The sequence below is a fragment of the Mus pahari genome, chromosome 2, assembly GCF_900095145.1.
Source record: "Mus pahari chromosome 2, PAHARI_EIJ_v1.1, whole genome shotgun sequence".
NCBI lineage: Eukaryota > Metazoa > Chordata > Mammalia > Rodentia > Muridae > Mus > Mus pahari.
In genome coordinates, this window is record NC_034591.1 from 159,794,422 (window position 1) to 159,801,312 (window position 6,891).

At 37.1% G+C, this 6,891-nt stretch overlaps 1 protein-coding gene across 6 annotated transcripts in view; it reads right to left on the minus strand.

Annotated features, from left to right (window-relative positions):
* Positions 1-6,891, minus strand: part of Kras (KRAS proto-oncogene, GTPase) — a 35,463-nt gene that overhangs the window by 18,695 nt on the left and 9,877 nt on the right. The gene's annotated exons all lie outside the window — the stretch shown is intronic.

The following is a 6,891-nucleotide window of genomic DNA, read 5'->3' on the forward strand; positions in this document are numbered from 1 at the left end:
AGAGAGAGAGAGAGAGAGAGAGAGAGAGAGAGAGAGAGAGAGAAATGAAAGCAGAGATTCTGTAGCCAAAATATAGAAACAACTTAAGTGTGTACTGAAGTGTAGACTATGGTTCAGTCATAAGGAGGGACAATATTCTGAAAACATGTTTCAAAGTAGATGAATCTTGAATACATATGCTAAGTAACATAAATCAGACAACAAACCTTTTACTATTTCATGTACACTAGACGCCTAGAATAGGAAACTCAGAGAGACAAACAACAGGCGTTCCCCTAGAGACTAAGAAAAAGATCATTAGAGCTGTTGTTTAATGAGTACAGAGCAAAAACTTTCTAAATGCAAACAATGCTAATGGTCACACAACACTGTGAATATAATAATGCCGCTAAACTACACACTCAAAAACAGCCAGGAGAGATGGCTCAGCCATTAAAGGTTAGGTTCACAACTAACCAAACCAAAACCAAACCAAACCAAACCAAACAAAAGGAGTGGCAAACAGTATGTGAAGATTAAAACTTGTAATTATATAGATTTAAAATGTATTAAAAATTAATACTACAAAAATAGCGCTAACAACTCTTATTCATGATGACTTGGATGTCAGATCAACTAATTTATAAATAATAAGCTCAGATCATCAGGCTTGATGGCTAGTGCCTTTCTTTAACCTGAAGAGCCACCTCACCAGCCTTAAGGGTTCATGTCCTTGACAGAGATTCAACTCCAACTCTTGTTTGTCTCTCTTTTATACTGATGCTAAATATATTTTTTTGTTTAGCTTTTGCTTTTACTTTCTGAATTCATTCTCTTCACGCTGAGGATTAAACCCAGAGTCTCACATCCGCTAAGTATGTGGTCTACCACTGAGCTACAATTATAGCCCCACACTTTGGTCTCTTCTACTTCCCAAGTATCAGCACTACAGGTGTGCCCCTGTATCAACAACTTACAAAACTTTCAGACCCCACTTGACAGTACACACATAAAATAACAGCTGTCTGCAGGTTTCTGTAATGACCATTCACTCATTCAAACAGACCAAGACACTGGGAAAGTTGTCTCACTCTGTTCCTTTCCTGATGCATACTGACAGCAAAATTCTGAGCCACATGCAGTTATCATAAAGTGTAATCCACAGCCTACTTAGAAGCTATGCTGATAATTGCAAACAATGGATTTATGTTAAAAATTCAGTCACTGTGAAGTTATATGACTACAGCCAGTATTCTCAGAAGCATGTAGTCCCCGTGCTACATAAAAGACAGGGCAATTCAACAAAAACTAAGGGTCAAAAATGCTAAATAACAAAGTGTGATCTGGAAAGAAGCCACAGGTCTGAAAAGAAAGCAAAAAGCAAGCAGAACAAAAAGGGTATTTAGGGCTAAAGAAATGGCTCAGCAGGTAAAGGTGCCTGTCACTAAATCTGCCGACCTGAGACTGGTCCCAAGATCCAGAGGAAGGAGAGGACCAACACCCACAATTTGTTATTTAACCACTACATACAGCAGAGTATGCACATTTGTACACACACGAAGATTAATAAATTAACTTAAAATGATATATGTACAGTAAATATTTTGTTCCAGTTTCAGTGTTATTGACAAAAAGTAGGGGAAAACAAAACAAAATTCTGTATCAATGTAGCATCTAAAACCCCAAGAGGTTTTAACAAAAAGCTTAACACACTTCCCCACAGGCCAAGATCTATCTTGCCCACTGTTTTGTATGCCCCAAGATCCAGCTTTTACACACTGAATGATTCTGAAGCTAGCAACTCCGAGACTCTGAAGATGATGTGACAAAGACTCATGTAGCTCTTACAGAAAAACCTGCCAATCCCTGTGGGTAAGCCAGTAAAATAACTTCACAAATTTGAAGTATTCTGAAAGCAATTTTTCCTTTTATTAAAAATAATATTATCAAAGTACACATTGTCAAAGTTCAACTAATTTAAAAATAGATGCAACTACAAGACTAGTTAATGATGGAACAAAGAAAACCACCAATATTTCCAATTTAAATTAGTGTTATTTCCTGCCTTCAAAGAAGGCACACCAGGTAGTAACTTACTACTGTCCTCAGGAAATCAGGACAAAATGGTCACTTAAACTCACTGAGCACAATAAAAGAACAAATCAATAAAAGTTATTCCATATAGGGGAATTATCCTCAGCAAAAGTGACTTCTTTTTCCCATCTATGAAGTAGTATAAAACTTCTAAATAAAATGTACACTGCCAGCAATAAGGCACTGTAGGTGGAATGAAATCATTTCTGGTGATGAGGCACATTCCTTTCAGAAAGGGATTTTGTATTTATTTAAAGTAATATAAATGTTCATAGCCTTTGACACAATGCCATTTATGATGATTTTAAGAAAGTAACAGTTTAGTTTAAAATAAGTTATATACTAATGAGGTATCTTAAAATGTCTTACAAAAATTTACATTAGGTAATCAATAATAACTCACAATATTACACCATTTGCCTATTCTCAAAATATCCCATAAATCCAGGCACCCACCAGCACCACTCCCCATCAGCCATCCCTAGACCACCTGAAGGAAGGCACTGACTCGGATACTTAGTCCACGGCACTGACTACTCGCAGGCACTGCCTAGGATGCTCTATTCAAGGAAGCGGAGGACTGTTCTTTAAATGCTGACCATGCCCCTTCTATCTTAAAGACAAAGTCTGAAGAACATTCCTTCTCCAACATTTTCAACGTTTCCTTTGTGCTATGTATTTTAATTAAGCTCATGCCTGCCCACCCCCACCATGCTTTGAACTGAAAACTAGCAGTGCTAAGTCTTAAATATTGCAGGAATCAGTAAATATCTATTGAATGGATGCATCTATTTAACATAAATACATGCAAATATGAAAAACCTAAATGTAATTTTAATTATAATTATGTTAATATAAACACAACAGAATTTTTTAAAGATTGTACCAAGCTCTCCTAAATATTCTGTATTAAAGACACTGCTCATCTGAAATGAAATCACATAAAACTATTGCTTTTATTTTTATTCATATTATTAGTTTGCAAGAAGGGTTTTTTTTTAATTAACATTTCAGCTTTAAACATTCTTCAGTGTTTTAAGGATCTTCTAAAGCTAAGTATAAGTTTAAGATAAATTTTTAAAAGATTTCATAAATTTTAATATGGTAATAGTCATTTTTAATTACAAATTCTAACAAATTTAATATATGGTACTTTCACTCAAATCATATTAACTTGACACAATCACAATAATATACTATTTTAGAACAAATAAGACTTAGAAAGCTGAGGTTTTTCAAGTATCTTAAGGTTTTTCAAGAGTCTTAAATTTTAGACCATGAAGAATGACATCAATTGAGGAACAACTGCTAAGATATGACAAAACAGCCCAACTTTGAGGCAGACATCTGTAATCCCGGGGAGGGAGATCAATCTGGGCTATTGTACAGTGAGTTTAATACTAGCCTAGGCTACCTGAGGGGTGGGGGAGACAAAAAAAAAAAAAGTTGGCGCACACACGCTATGCATTACATCACTTTCCCAAGCAACACTGAAAACACACCCATTCATCACTAACAAAAATTTTGTGTTTCTATTTTGAGAAAATGTTTCCATACAGTAAAAATGGTTGTGGTTTTATTTGAGGAATAATATTACTTTTTGAATCTTCATACTTCTGCTATGCCTTGATTTTTTTGTATCTTTTTTGTTAACTTGTATGACTTTTTAAAAACTGTTTGCCTGCCTTTATGCTTTAATGAACATAAACTTTATCTGTAGAACCATTAAGAGGAATTGGGGTCGGGGTGGGAGATCAGTCAAAGAAAGAAAAACTCAATGACCAGAATAGGTCTGTGGTTTTCTAGTGCAACTCAATTATATTTAGTATGCTCATTTTTTAGAATAATCAACTTGGGAAGACAGGCAACAGTGAACAGAAAACTTAAAAGGTAATGAAGCCTTCACTGAAAGGACTCCTATTACTATTTACAGCAGCTGATGTGTACTGAGCCCTTACTTATATGCCAAACAGTATGATAAGCTTATTACAGGTACTGTCTCATCCAATCTACCCTCAGGCTGTGCCTTTGTCTTTCGTTATGAATAGGGGTGCTGAAATATCAGCTCATGCGTTATTTGGGGATTTACGTCTGCAGTGATTTGCTGTTTTCTTAACATGTATTACAAGTACTTTTTACTGTTTAGTAACACCTGTGGGGAAAAATTATGAAATTGACATTCTCTGTTTATAGCCTAGCACTTTATATTATTACCTTTCTAAAGATTTAAATCCATTGAAGAATGATGTGTTCCATACCACTGTTTATAAAGATTGTACACTCAGTTCTCAAAGATAGCTAGAAATATGCACAGCGGCTGGATATGACTAATACCAGAACACAACAGAATTGAAGAGCCAAGGCTGGGACTTGAGTGACACATTCTGTAATCCCAGAACTCACGTGGGAGGTGAGGCGTGAGGACCAGGGGTTTGAGGTCAGAGTCTAGTGAACTCAGTATAAGGCCGGCCCAGGGTACACGGCACTCTTTAAAAAAAACTCCAATCAACTGCAAAAGAGGGGAGAATGTGAAGGACACAAATAGACTTATAAATTTATTCCTACCTACTATGCTATATACTCCAGGAATAGTTATTGCAATCCTAAAGGTCCCATTTTGTGCTAGGTATTACAGCTCCTTAATCTAAAACAAAAATGTTCTAAAGTCCGAATTTTTGGATTAGGGATGTTCAACCAGTAAAATTTGTACAAACATTCCAAAATCCTAGGAACTGAAATTTGAAAAATGTTTGGTTCCAAAACATTTCATGTAAGATATTCAATTTGTATATAGTTTCAAAAAGATACCAAAAAAAGTTTTATCTTTCTTTTTCTTTGTTTTATTTTTCCCTGAAACATGTAGTTCTGGAAGTTGCTGTGTATAACAGGCTGTCTAGAACACAGATGACCTACCTCTGCTTCCAAGTGTTGGGATTAAAGGCATGCACTACCATGCCTTTCCGGTGGGTTGTTTTTTTTTTGTTTGTTTGTTTTGTTTTGTTTTGTTTTTTCTGAGTCACATTATCACTATGTAGCCCAGACTGTTCTCAAATTCAAAATCCTCCTGCCTCACTCCTCCAAGTGATAGAACTACAGGTGTATACCACCACAACCAGCTCTCAATTTGTATACGGAGGAAGCAGATCCAGAGGAAAAGAAATGTATGTAAGCAATTAAGTATATAGAAATAAATGTTAACACTAAGCAGGACAAAGTGGTATGGTAACATACAGGAGGTCAACTTTGCCTATGTGACTTAAAGACAGGGGAGAGAAAGTCACTCAAGACAGGAGCAGAGAAAACATACAAACATGAACCACCACACTGAGTATTGTAGATTCAAAGAGTTCAGTTCGTCTTAGCTCAGTGAAGATAAAGGTAAATAGCAGAGAGTAACAATCAAGCAAAAACCAGCTTCCGAGAGTCTTAAACACTGCTCTTAAGGAACTGCACTTTATACTGTCCAGTCACCTCTGAAATGTTTTTGGATAAGAGGGGGCACTTAGACTCTCCAACCTGACTGCAAGCATTGTAACAAATTGTGGAACGGGGAACATTTTTTTGGCCTTCCAGATACTGCTTCAGTTCAGTACACATACTCAGAGGTACCAACAACAGTTGCAGGTGAAGACTTTGAATTTTTTTTGTTTTGTTTTGTTTTGTTTTTTGAGACAGGGTTTCTCTGTATAGCCTTGGCTGTCCTGGAACTCACTTGTAGACCAGGCTGGACTCGAACTCAGAAATATACCTGCCTCTGCCTCCCAAGTGCTGGGATTAAAGGCATGCGCCACCACGCCTGGCCGAATTTTTAATTACAATATCGCCCAAATCATTGCTGCAATCCTTGACTATCAGGAGTGGTAGCCACTTCTTGATGTTATATTGTATTACTTTCAGTGTTGTCTTTTCAGTCTTCTCTTATCTAATTAACTAATTCTCCATATGAAGTTCTCAGTGCGGAAGTATCTTGTGCACTGCTGACTCCAGTAACTGTCAAAATCAAAAGGGAGAGAAGGAGGAACTGAGGGAACAATGAAGTCCTAACAAGAAGACAAGAGAATGTTACCAAGGTGGCAAAAGCAGTAGGGATGGAGAACTCTTAGCTGGTCTAACTGGCACAGCTGCCCTCACAGGCAGCTAGCAGGAATGTAGTGGGTACAGATGCTCTCAGCAGTGACTTGGTAGTCCTCAAAAAGTTAAACCTGGCCAATCTCAGGGGAACTAGAAGAGATAGTCACACAAAAAATCTGAACATAAATGCACAACAAAACTTACTCAAAAGAGTTCTAAAGAAGAACCCAACTGTCATTAACTGATGAATGGATGAACAAAATATGGACTGTCTACAAGAGAGAACTACCTTCCCATAAAAGGGAATGAAGTACTAATATTGTAACAAGGACAAACCCTGGAAATATGCATGTAAAAATCAGACACAAGGCCAAGCAGCAGTGGCACACACCTTTAATCCCAGCACTCAGAAGACAGAATTCGAGGCCAGCCTGGTCTACAAAGCAAGTTCCAAGACAGTCAGAGCTACAAAGAGAAATCCTGTCATGAGACTAAATAAATAAATATCTGACACAAAAGCTACACTGAATGATACATGATTCCCTTAAATGACATATTAAGACTATGCATATGCAAGCAGACGGTAGTTAGTGGCTGCCAGGGGCTGGAAGGAGAAGGATTTGGGGACTGACCACTAATGTGTATGGGGTTCCTTTCTGGTGTGATGAAAAAATCCTGGAACCAGATAGCAGTGATGGTTGTAACCCTAAGAAATAACTAGTCATCCCTGGCTGCGTACTTTAAAAT